Below are 12,926 nucleotides of genomic sequence, written 5' to 3' on the forward strand. Positions count from 1 at the left end.
TCCTACCTCCCAGCCCTTGAGCTTGCTGTTCCTTCTTCCTGGAAACCCTTCCCTCCCATGCAGCCCCATCAAGTGTCTTAGAAAGCACTCAGTCCCCTCTTGGACAGCGGAGCTCAGGGGTCTCATTTAGTGCTGGTGTACTGGGGGTCAGGGACCCGGCCTGGGGGCCCTTTTGACCTCAGGGTTTGTTTTTGGAGGCATTTGCCTTCCTCTGCCTTTCGGACCTGGAACATTTGAGCCTGAATGGTCCCTTTAAGAGGGGGAAACAGGGAGGCGGGAGCCAGGGTCCCCTCCCATCAGCAGCCTTCCACTGCCCTGTCTCCCAGCTTATTATAGAGGGGGCTAAATGGAGCCCTGCAGGGTGGGGTGGTGGGCATCAGGCCAGGGCCATTGCCAGGTGTACAGAGCTGGCAGGAGGAGGCCACTCCTTCCGTTAATGACCACCTGCTGAGTGAGGTGGCTGGGAGCAGTCCGGCTGTTTGCAGAGGGAGCCACTGTTTCCAGCCATTAACAACAAAGGCTATTATTTGCAAGCTCTCACGCCTGGTAGACAAGAACGCAGCCTCTGGAGGGGACCTCTTGAGCTTGTCTCTGCTCCACATTTCCTGGCTGTGTGACTTCGAGCAACTGCTTCACCCTCTCTGAGCTTGTTTCTCATCTGTGAAATGGAGCCAGTAAGAATACTTATCTTCAAAGGCCAAGGAGAGGTTCCAGGTTAAAGTTGACCAAGGGGACAGGACAACCAAACTCAGAATGTGAACCCAGGCTGGAAAAAAAAAAAAATTGTGTGAAGGATGCTATTGGGACAGTTGACCAAACTGAATATGAACTGTAGATAAAAGCATTGTATCAGTGTTAACTGACCTGATAGCTAGTTATATGGGTCCTTCTTCTTTTTTTTTTTTTTAAGATTTTATTTATTCATGAGAGACACACAGAGAGAGGCAGAGACACAGGCAGAGAGAGAAGCAGGCTCTTTGCAGGGAGCCTGATGTGGGACTCGATCCCGGAACCCTGGGATCACTCCCTGAGCCGAAGGCAGATGCTCAACTGCTGAGCCACCCAGGAGTCCTGGGTCCTTGTTCTTAGGAAACACGCGCTGAAGTATTTAGGGGTAGAGGGGCACAGAGTAAGCAATCCATAAAGTGAGGCAAAACAGCACAAATAGGCAAAATATGAAGTTAAAAAAATGCCTGTCTAACGGTCAGAATGAAATGACACTAATTGGGCAGCCCCGGTGGCGCAGCGGTTTAGCGCCGCCTGCAGCCAGGGGTGTGATCCTGGAGACCCCTGCTCCCTGCATGGAGCCTGCTTCTCCCTCTGCCTGTGTCTCTGCCTCTCTCTTCGCGCTCTCTGAATGAATAAATAAATAAATCTTAAAAAAAAAAAAAAAGAAATGACACTAATTCACATTACTCAGAATGGTACCTGCGCTCAGCGCACATTCGCTGCTCACCATGGCTGCTTATTCTCATTAGTATGGGCAAAGTGTAGCTTATCGTCACAGTAACCTGTGTTATTTTTTCCACTTCATAGATGATACACTTGAAGTCCAGAGAGGTTAAGTGGTTTGCTCTGGGTCACACAGCAGTAAGTCCAGAGCACCGATGGGAGAGCTGCTTATAATTTATTTTGGATTCATTGCCAGAATATGAAGCTGTGACATTCTGCACACAAACCCAGATTTCTGGTTTCCTTTGCCGACTCAGGAGGCCTGTAACCCTGCCTACGTTCCTGCTAGGCCCACCGGCCTCACTGGTTAGTGTCCCAAACCCCTGGCCTCTGGGGCTCTGAGTGTGCTGTCCTGGGGAAGTGCTGTTACACACATGATCCTGGGGTGCCAGGCCCCAAGGCTGGGTTCCTCCCTGCCTGCATGATGTCCCCTTCAGTCTCCTCCCAGCCCACTTCTCCATCCAGACGGTACTACAGTGAGCCTATACTCAACTACTGGGTGCGGGGGGTGGACAGCCTGGGCTGCAGGGGAGGAGGAATGGGAGCCTGAAGCTCTGTGGCTCCAGCCTGCTATGTGCCCCATCAGCTCCCAGGCCTCCCTCGATGCTGCCTGCAGCCCTCGGCAGGGCGCCTGGCTCTTCCAAAAGGATGCAGGATGCTTGACTGGTACCTCTGCCCCCAGAGCCCCGTGACTGGAGGGTCCCCAGGCTGCAGTCTTCAACTTGCTTTGTGTGTGCAGATAGGAAGACTTGTCCCCTCGGAGCGTCTGGTTCTTCCTCTGCAGAAGAACCAGGGGTTATATTATCTTCCTGGGGGGCAGTCAGAAGGATTCAAGGGACTGGCAGGTCAGCCTCCAGGTGGCAGGTGGACTCCTGCATGTGTGGCCGTGAGGACTGTTCCTCCCAGCGCCTGGCCTCCGACACGCAGGCTCAGGAGTGCCCGAGACGCAGAGCGATGTGCGAAGGCCAGAGATGGGCCTGGCTGTCCACGGGGTGGGTGGGAGAGGCCCAGGCTGGGCAGGCATTGTCTACCTGACTCTGCAGGTGTGTCTTACAGTCCTCAGCTCACAGGGGAGGGAGCCGGCTCCACGGGGATGGTGGGCCTCCCCAGCAGATGGGGAAACCGAGGCTCAGAGTGGCGTTGTGACCGCCAGAGGCCCCACAGCCATGCTGCTTCTGCCTCTCCGCCAAGGCTCTCACTGACCTTCCCAGGAGAAGGACACAGCCCACATCTTCCTTTTAAGTGGCTTGAATTTTTTATGTTAATTACAGAGAGAATTCACATTTATTATTGAAAAATCAGAAAACTCAAGCAATAAAGTGAGGACAAAAGCCAGAATCTGTATTCTTCAAGCAATCATTAACATACGGGTGTGTATCCTTCAGGAGGACTTTTTTTTCTTCCCCAAACAAAGGACAAGAAAACAAATTGCACAGGACACATTTCTTTACTGTCCTCTAAGGACAGTTCCATCTGTCCGGGGTGCCCACCTCGCTTGGTGAGCACAGTCGTTGGGGTTCTCAGACACAGCAGGCTGGCCCAGCCTTCCTTCCCCGAGCATCCCTGGCTGATTTTCTCGGTCCCCTATTTCTGGACTTGTAGGTTGGTGCGATATTTTTGTGGTTAGAGCATTACTCCGAAGAGCAGGCAGTGAAGGGTTTGTACTCGTTGGGGACTCCTTGTGTGGGGTGAATGAGTAGGGGTGCACACCCCCGCGTTGCAGACACAGGTTTGCGCAGGCAGCGTCTGGGGCGTGGAGGGCGCTCCGCTCCCGCTCCCGGGAAGCTGCTTTGTGGTCAGAGGATGAGACAGGGAGGGGCTCTCATGAGAAATTTGCAGGGAGAGGGGTTCATCCTGGCACCCTGGGTGATACTGGCAGCCTTTCTGCTCCTGTGGGGGCGGTGGGTGGAGGCCGAGGCCAAGGAGGAGGTGTGCCTCTGCCCCCGGGCTGCGGGGTGACTGCGGAGCCTGGGACCCTGCGGCCTCCTGCACCAGAGCCTGGGGTTCAGTTTGGGAGCTCATCCTGTGTGGTCTGGGGGTTGGGTCAGGAGTGGGATCGAGTCTGGCTTTGCCCTTAGGTTCTGGTCCTGAGGCCCCAGGTGAGTGGCCTTCCCTCCCAGCACGGCCCATTTCCCATCTGTGGGAAGAGGCTTACCAGCCCTGCTTCATTGCGGACACTCTGAACAGGACAAGGTGCCAGACTTCCTCCAGGGCCCATGTCTCAGCTTCCCTAGGGAAGGGTTACCTGGATACCAGGGAAGACAGAAGAGCGTGACCACCCCCACATACCCATCCCTTAGCTGCCACCTTCCCACTCTTGGCCAGTCCTCCCTCCTTCCTCCCCTCCAGACCTATTGCTTCATCTGGACAAGTTGTAGCATTTATTACTGCAAGATAAGGACTCACCCCCCACCCCTGGATTATTACCACACCTGAAACCTAGTAGTATTCTCTATGACTGTAGCCAGCCATTCAGGGTTCAAATGTCCAATCCTTCCATACACGTCAAATATAGATCTATTTTGGTTTTTGAAAATGTGGGTCCCAGTAAGGTCTCTATAATGAGATCGCATGACATCATTCTCAAGTCATCCGTCTTTCCTCTGTAGGACTGATGGTCATTACTTCCCTCCTTCTCTGGAGCCATAGGTTGTTTTTGTTTTGTTTTGCTCTAGGGGAGGGGTTTGAAGCCAGATCCCTTTTCCTAATACTGGAGCCTCCTATCATGTGTAACACATCCCTTACCCCTGTGAACCTCCTGTAAATCAGGAGAGCTATGTGGAGGCTTGATCTGATCTCGTTGTGCACAAGAGCGTGCTCCAGATGGAGGCAGGCTTGCAAGCTCCTGCTGGGGGGCTGGCAGCGCTGACATTTGGTGGCTTTAGCATAATAGCATTTTTAGTTACAATTTACCCATTTCCACCTGGTTACAAGTGGTGCCAGAGTCTGGTGCTGGGGGAGAACTTCCACTCTCAGGACATTGTTTTCCCTTCTTGTTTTTTCTTCATGATCCTTTTGCCTGGCATCTCTTAATAAAACGGGTTACGGGTAATTTTTTTAAAGAAAATTGGAAAATAGTCATAAAAAAGATAGCTATGAAAACAAGACTTAAATTCTACCAACTTAGTGGTAACTCCTAAGATTTGGGAATAGCCTTCTAGATTATTTTTTTAAAAGATTATTTATTTATTTAAAAGATTTTATTTATTCATTCATAGAGACACAGAGAGAGAAAGAGAGGCAGAGACACACACAGGGAGATGGAGAGAGAGAGGGAGAGGGAGAGGGAGAGAGGGAGGCAGAGGGAGAAGTGGGCTCCCTGCAGGGGCCTGACGTGGGACTAGATCCCGGGTCTCCAGGATCACACCCCGGGCTACAGGCGGTGCTAAATGTCTGCGCCACCGGGGCTGCCCTATTTATTTATTTGAGAGAATGAGAACACACACATGCACTCATGAGCAGGGGGGACAGGCAGAGGGAGAAGGAGAGGAAGAAGCAGGCTCCCCACTGAGGTCGGAGCCCAGTGCAGGCTTGATCCCATGAACTTGAGATGATGACCTGAGCCGAAGGCAGACGCTTAACTGACTGAGCCGCCCAGGCGCCCCTAGATTTTCCTGTGTACAAAAAATACATGCACATCTGTGATATTGTTAAGTGAAAGAGAGGTGGCACTCTGCACACAGGTCCGTGGCTGCCGCTTTCACGGTGTAGCATCACGGTGGTGATCCCCTGCCTAGGATCTGGGCGGGGAGCGTGGCCTTCCTCCCCACGCTCAGTAGTTCACACTGTAGCTGGGTGTGGGGAAGGACAGGCGGCTGCTGGCGGGGCCCAGCTGCCAAGTTTCTCAAAGGAAATGAGGACTTTTGGTTGGCAGGGCAGTAGCTTTCACATCTGTTCTTTTAAGATTCTCTGCTGTTACTCAACACACTGTGACCCTGGCTGCCCCCTTCCTTCTCCAAAGCCCCGTCTCCCAGGCCTGGCAGAGGCTGAGGCCATCGGGGTCGAGGGAGTCAGTCCTCTGCCCTCCGGTGGGCTGTACCACCAGCATCATAGGATGTAGGGCTGTTCCTCTCTCCTTGTTCTGGCACTGGACCGGCGATAAGCGGCGGGTTCCTACAGAGGAGGGGCAGTGGTTGAGAGGAGCCGAGTGTAATAGCTAAGATGCTGTTTACTTAGCACATGTGTTTATTTGGAGTGGCTTTGAGGCTCACCCCAAGCTGCCCTTGAGGACCACCACTGATTAGGAGTTAGGAGGCCCTAGTTCCATCCTGTCACTTGTGACCAGTCGCATGACCTCAGCCAGCCCCTTCTCCGAAAACCCCGTTTTCTGCCTGTGGAGTGAAGGAGTGAGCCCGAGTGCGTCCATATGTTCCCAGTCTGGGAAAAAAAAAGGGATCCCAGCGCACCCCTGAGCCCACAGCCAGGAAGAGATGAAGGCAGAGGGGCCGGAGGTGAGTTGATGCTTTGGAATGCACCCTCCCCCCCCCCCCCCCCCCCCGCGCCCCTGCCCCCACTGTGAAAAATCAGTCTGGAAGGAAGGTGAGTGACGGGGCCACAAGGCTGTGCCTGCCTCAGCAAGGACCCCTCCGTGGGGACCTCAGTGCAGTCGTCCTGGCCACGAGCCCGGATGAGCTGGGGCCAGCAGACCCGACGCCAGGGCTGGGCCGGCCTGCTCTGTCCTCCCAGGCGGCTGGGCGGGAGTGTCCTCCCTCACTGCTGGTGGTGCCGTGGGTGCTGGTCTCTGCTCTGGGCTCTTGGGAGAATCCGAGTGCAGGTCAGTTAGGCAGAGATGTCCCTGGGGGCCTCTTGAGTGCCTTGGCACTCGGGAGAGGTGGGTCTCCTGGGTCACTCCTCAGCAGGCCGGGGCCGCTGTGGCCGGAGGGGGTCCCTCTGCTTGTGACTGGGGCTGCAGGCTCTGCTTCCAAGGTGGCTCTGTCACGGTCGGGCCCGCCACGGGAGTGCTCGAGGGTCCTCACCGGCTTCCCCCGGAGCCAGTCATCCAAGAGGGGACGAGGCGGAAGCCACGGTGTCTTTCGTGGCCTCAGAAGTCACACATCCGAGGCTTGCAATATTTGGGGGGTCAAGAAGGTCGTGCGGGGGGCATGAACGCTGAAGGTTGTTGGAGGTCATTTGGAGGCTGGCTACTGCAGAGGCAAAGGTAGGGCCAGTAGCTTCTAGCTCACATCCTACCAGGCTGTTGGAAGGAGCACATTTTTCCTATATAGTTCCAACCAAAGTCCCAGAATTGGATCTCACTGGACCCCTTTGAGTGCCGTGCCCATTCCTCAGTGGGCAGTGGTGACAAGCCCACCGCCGAAGGGCCGGTTCCCCGTAGGAACAGGGAGCCGTTACCAGAGCAGACACAGTTACTGCAGCAGGAGGGTATAGCACTATTAACCCTCTGTGGAGAGGCCTGGACGCTCTGCGGCCCAGAGGCGGTAGTGATGGGACACTGGGGAAGGCTTCCTGGAAGAGATGGCATTTATACTTGTCTCGGCAGGATAGGTGTTTTGACCATTCCTGGTGGCAGAAGGGTCTGAGTCAAGGCACGAAAGAGTGAGGCGTGGAACGTGGGCTCAGGGATGTGCTGGGATCCCTTTCTTTCCTGTGCTGGGAACATATAGACATGCCCGGGCTCAGTGCTTCACTTAACGGGCAGGAAACTGGGTTTCCAGCGGGGAGGAGGCTGCTTGAAGTCATGCAGCTGGTTATAAGTTCCAGGCTGGAAGGAGGGCCTTCTGACTCCTGGTCGGAGAGGGTGGAAACATGAGTTGTAGGGACGCCTAACCAACCACGAAGGCCTGTGACTGGGGCAGGCATGCAGTAGAGCCAGGATCTGGGGTTTGGGGCTGAGAGAACCCACTTGGCCTGGCCTCCCTTGCTTTCTGGCTTTAACTGAGCACTTACTATGTGCCTCACACACGTTTCTCACCTAAGCCGCCCAGCTTCCCAAGGAGCTGGATGACCTTACAGAAGGGCTCTTGGACTGCCAAGATCACACAACTTGGCCAGGGTTGCTCAGGGGGGCTCTGACTCTGGTGCCTGGAAGCCTATTCCTTCCTCATCCATGGGACAGGGGCTGGGCTGGTAAATCACTAGCCCGATTGCTCCGACCCCTCTGGGCCTCCTCTGGGATATGGGGAGCCCCCCTGGCTTTAGGGGAAGGAAAAGATGAGGCGACTGTAGTACAGATGGTGTTTCTCTGCTCCCACTCCCCTTCCAGAAACCTGCCTGGAGCCCCACATGCCCTGGATGCTGTGGGTTTCCTCCGGAGGGGGAGGGCTTGACATCTGGGTGTCAGATGAGGCCAAGATGTTGGCTTGGGGCTCGGCGTTCTTTGTCCTGTGGCCGCCTGACAGCCCTCTCCACCTTCTTTCTGCTGTGCTTTTATTCCTTCTTGCCCACTGTTCCGTGGTCTTGCCACTTTCTCAGCATGTGGCTCCCGGGGGAGCCAGGGGATTGCTGTCTCTCTGCCCTGAGCTCTGGGGCCATGTGTCTCATCTTCCTGGGTGATTCTCCCAGACATTTGTGTTGGCCTCAGTGGGCACGGCTTGGCTTGGGAGCTTGGCATCAGAGGCTGCATCCAAGTCACGGTTGTGTCCTGGCCACAGGGAGGAGAGCAGGTGTCGCCGAGCGGGACAGCAAAGGGGCCATGCTTGTGTCCTGGCACCTGGTGTGAGCAGAAACGTGTTCCCGATATGACACTGAGAAAGCCCAAGGCTGCCCCTCCTGTGGGGCAGTTTGCTCAGCAAGTTAGAGAGCACCGAGTGCTGGGGCTTGGAGATCCCCGGCGAGGGCACCCTGCTGAGGAGGGTGTAGTGGGGTTTGGAGCAGCCTGTCCTCAGGGAAGCCCTTCTTTGGTCCCATGATGGCCATGGGGTGAGTGGCTGAGAGCATGGGCCGTAATCAGACAGACTGGAGTCTGAATCCTGGCTCTGCCTTTTCTTAGCTGTGTGTGCTGGGGCGAGTGGGTGACCTCTCTGAGCCTCAGCTTCCTGCTCGGCAGAAGGGGCGTGAGAGCAGGACCTTCCCCATGGGGCTGCTGGGCAGGCTGTGCACGATGCCAGCACACAGTCAGTGTCTGAGTGCTGATCATTAGCCTGCGTGTGCAGGCCCTGCCTGCCGGAAGTCTGGGTGAGGCCTGGGGTGTCAAGCGCCCAGTGGCCAGGCTGGGGGTGCAGCAGGTCAGAAGGGAGGAGCCTGGCCCCTGCCTCCTCTGAGGAGAGAGCTGAAAGAGAGACCTGGGGGAAGGCGGGAGTGTCAGCTGGGGAGGTCAGGCTGTGTTCTCCTCTCTGCTACCAAACAATAGGCTTTGCTGTCAGGATAAAAGGTAGAAAGAGCTCCTGGGACCCCAGGTCACAAGTTCAGTGGGGTCCCTGAGGACCAGGAGGGCCTTTCTCTTCTATTTTAGGAGCCTTCTGCTCCCTGCTTCCTAGCCCTTCCTAGCCTGCTGCCTCACCACTGAGCACTGCATGATCCCAATGGGGAAACTGAGGGCTGGCAAAGTAGAAGGGGCTTGATTTCTGGCCTCCTGGGGCTGCTCGAGCTGCTCAGAATAGCAGCTCCGGGCATGGGCCTTGGCTTGGGGGCAGCTGCGAAATGGACAGGCAGCAGGTGAGACTGGAGGCCTTTGACCTCTCCGGGATGGATGAAGCTCATCAGTGCATAGGTGGGGAAACTGAGGCTCGGGCCATGCCTGTGAGCAGCGGAGCCAGGATGGGGCTCCCTGCTGGGCTGCTCTCTCCTTAATGCTCCTCAAGGATGCATTTGCTCCCGGCGGCCTCCAGCCATCTTCTCGGGGCTGCTCACGGAGGCTGTGGTGCTTGTTTTATTTTCACTTTTTGAAAACCGTTCCAGCTTCAAGCTTCCAATTTCCATGAAGTCATTGGAGCCAGGAGCCTGGCCCGATGCCTCTCCCCACTTCTGTTGAGGCCCCCGCTGCAGCTGGGAGAGCCCCCCCTCCCGGAGGCGCCGAGCTCAGGGCTCAGCCTCCGCTTTTGTGCAGCGGCTGCCGGGGAGCAGGAAGTGGTGGGTCCCAGATGCGCCCGGCGGCGGCGGCGGGTAGGTCCCCGGGGGCCCGGCTTCCCATGCGTGCGCCCGGACGCGCCGCCGAGCAGGGACGGGTGGGCCGGGCCGCCTCCACGCGGGCGCAGACCCTGGCCTGGCGGCCCAGGGGGCCCGGACGAGAGCCAGGTAAAGGGGGGCTGCGGGGCCTGGGTGGCCAGGGTCTGGGCTGCGGGACACCGGGGCGGCCCCTGGACACAGGACCTTACTACCGTGGCCGTGCCCCAGACTCTCGGGTGGCCCCTTTTCAAGTTTGTAACTGTACATTTGCAAGGACACTTTACTTCTCTCTGCGACAGTAACAGCGAGGGAAAGGCAACCGGGCTTAGTTTGTTAAGTTCAAAAGAAAAATACCCGCCCCCCCCCAAAAAAAAACCCAAACTCTGAAAGTGACACATGCCCAAGGAACAGAACCAAGATGCCTCAGGAAAATGGAATAGTCTTCCTCTCCCCCAGCCTCTCCCAACCCAAGCCCCCACCCCCCCACCCCCCCAGGGACAGACGTGGACCACTGGGAGTAAGTCCTTCTGGATCGTTCTTTGTGTTCATCCAAACCCATGTGTGGAGGGTGAAGCAGGTGCTTCGTTTCTGTGTCACCAGCTGGGGTTCAGGACAGCTGGCACTGGGCGCTTCCTCTTTGGCCAGCCCTTGGGGGGGTAGGGGGAGGAAGGCAGGGTCCAGGGCTGGGTGTCTGTGCAGCAGGGTCCCTGGCCCCCTGAGGCCTGGCCGGGTGGCCGGAGTCCAGGGCCGTCTCTGTCTGGATGGCTGCATGGCCGTGGGCCGTCGGCCCCAGACGTGAGGGTGGACGTGAGGGTGGCCCAGGTGAGAGTGACGAGGCCAGCCTTTCCCAGACGGGGACTCTGGGGGAGGGGTGTTTAGCCCATCTGTGGACGAACGTGTTTAAAATTTGCTAGGTATTTATTTTGATGCATTTGAGAAAGAAAAGAGCCACCCTGTGCATGGGACCTTGGATCTGTGACTTCCTGGGGTCTCTGTGCCTGGGACAAGGCTGAAGAAGATACTGAAACGAGAAGTGAGCAGACCTAAGAGGAAGTGCAGAGGGACCGGCTCAGCCGGAAGTGCAGGCGTCTGCAGGCCCGGAGTCTGGGAGGGTCTCTTCTGGGAGGGTCTGTTTCTGACCAAGCTGTGGGTCTCCCCACCTCCAGATGGGGGCCTTCCGGGGTTTTCTTGTGGCTTCCGATGTGAGGTGTGGGTGCAGAGGGAGGGAGGCTCTCCAATTGTTCCGGATTCTGGGCCCTCAGAAGGGAAGGTGTGAACTTTGTTGGGGGAAGAGTGTCCTGTAGAGTTTTAGTGCGAAGCGGTGGCTGTTTACTGGCAGCCGTTTTCTGGGGGCTGGAGACGGGGGGGTCTTGAGGGGCCCCTTGGCCAGGAGTGGGTCTTGAGAGGGGCTGTCTTCCTGTGGGTCCCAGAGGAGTGGGTGTGGGTGCAGGGAGGGCCCAGGCAGCGAGTGATGGCATGAGACAGGACGAGGGCCTCCACAAACAGGCCAAAGTTCTTTTTCAAGAGGAGGGAAAGGTCAGACTTTCTCTCAGATGTTGTTGTGGGGACGTGCATCTCCCCTTTATAGTTTATAACTCTTGGTCTGACCCATTTCCTGCTTTGCTCACCCCCACCCTGTGTGTTAGGTACCCTGCAGCCCCACTTTGTAGAGGAGAAGACAGAGGCCCAGCAGGGCACTTTGCTGTCCTGGGTCACACAGCGAGGCAGTCACCAGGGCTCTCCAGGTACACACACTGTCACAGAGAGCCACCATGTCTGAGGCCTACGGCAGGGTCAGGACAAGGTGCCTCCTCTTTGGAGAGGCTGGGTGCGGCCCAGCAGAGCCAGGGCTTGGCTGGCTTTGAAGGGTTAGTGGGAGGGGGATCGTCACTGTGGGGAATGAGAAATTTGGTTCCCTGGAGTAGGTCCCCGACCCTGGGCCTGGCCTGTCCCCTGTCTGCACCTGCTGCGCTGGGGCTGGGGCTGGCTCAGGCTCGGGCTCTTCCCGCCTCCTGGGATGTGTCCTGGGGTCCTGCTTCCACTGGGTGCTGTGTGATCTGACCCTTTGGATATCCTATCCTGACCCCTTGCCATCCTATCCTAGGGGAGATCGTTGAGAGGTGGCTGTTGACGCACCCCTCAATGCCCCACATCCTTTCTCCTGTCCTGGAGAAAGAGGGCGCGGGGCACATTCACTCTGAGCCAATGGCAACTTTCCATCTTCAGTTGCCCAGGCCGAGGGCAGGGTTCATCCAGCCGGGACCATTCAGGGACTGCTCAGGGAGCAGAGTGGGTCACCCCGCACACCGCAATCAGAGTGGCTGGTTCTAGCCTTCCATGGGGCCCGGTCTCAGGGAGGGGGTGAGGGGGAGCTGGGATGGTGGCCTCTTGGGCATTTAGCATGTTTGAAAAGAGCTGTGCAGCTGCGAGTGGGGAGTTAGTTGGGTTCAGAGAACGAGACCATCACATCTGAACAGCCAGAGAGGCAGGGGTCTTCTGGAGGTCGTTGGGGCCTCACTCTGCTTGCTGCCAGTGAGGTGAGCCCAGGTATTTGAGCCAGGTTCTGGCATCCGCAAAATGGGTTGCTCATGGTTCCCCATGTATCAGGTGGTTATAGGCTTAAACAGGGTGACGCGTTGCATCTGGTGCCGCAGAGCCACGATTCGAGGGGAGGTGTTACCGCTGCCATGTAGCTGTGTTTGGGGGCTCTCCTCCGCCTGTCCTGCTTTGGGTGGGAGGGTGGACGTCGCTGGGGGAGGGACCTGGGTGGTCAGGATGGGAAGGGCTGGGGGAGGGGCCTCATTGGGAGCCTGCAGCCTCTGGCTAATTGCCGTCTCACATCTGTAAAGTGGCCGTGCCCAGGCAGGTTGCCCAGAGAGCCACATACACCTGGAAAACTCTTCCCAAGTGTCTGGGCCCAGCACACCCAGGGCAGGAGTTGTCCTGCTGGTGGCCCGAGCCTTCCAGCCGCTCCCCTGCCTGGGCCCTCCAGCTCTGCCCCCGCCTCAGGCTCTGCCTCCACCCACCCACGAGAGCTTCTCCCACCCCAGCGCCCAGGGCAGGTGGCAGGGCGCCCATGCGTTGGCCCTGGGCATCTGGCTTGACCTGCTGCTGCCCCCGGATTTCACAGCCAGCCCCGTCAGGCCTGGGGTGTTGGTGGATCCCGGGAGCAGATGTGGGCCGGAGTACCCACCTTTCCCGATTTTCCCCTGCGAGCCCTCTAGGTATTGGGGTGGGGTGAGCCTTGGGTCAGAGGTGGCTCAGTTCCTCTTCCGTGACCCTTCTCTCACGACACTGGATCGTCCCTTCTCCTGCTGTCCCTTCTCCTGACCCCGAAGGCAGCTCTTTCCCAGGCGCTGTCTGAGCACTGGCCCTGTGTCCCTGTGGGGTGGGACCCAGGCGAGGGGGCC

General features: G+C 57.3%; 1 protein-coding gene across 2 annotated transcripts in view; it reads left to right on the forward strand.

Moving 5' to 3' along the window:
* Positions 1-12,926, forward strand: part of ADCY7 (adenylate cyclase 7) — a 55,798-nt gene that overhangs the window by 2,871 nt on the left and 40,001 nt on the right. The window contains exon 1 of one of the 2 annotated variants that reach the window (XM_055331214.1): positions 1,633-1,758. The exons of the other annotated variant lie outside the window; for it this stretch is intronic. The gene's annotated coding sequence lies outside the window, so the exon portion shown is untranslated. Of the gene's footprint in view, positions 1-1,632; positions 1,759-12,926 lie in introns of those variants that run through there. 2 annotated transcript variants of the gene reach the window in all.

The sequence above is a fragment of the Nyctereutes procyonoides genome, unplaced genomic scaffold (assembly GCF_905146905.1).
Source record: "Nyctereutes procyonoides isolate TBG_1078 unplaced genomic scaffold, NYPRO_anot_genome, whole genome shotgun sequence".
Lineage (NCBI taxonomy): Eukaryota > Metazoa > Chordata > Mammalia > Carnivora > Canidae > Nyctereutes > Nyctereutes procyonoides.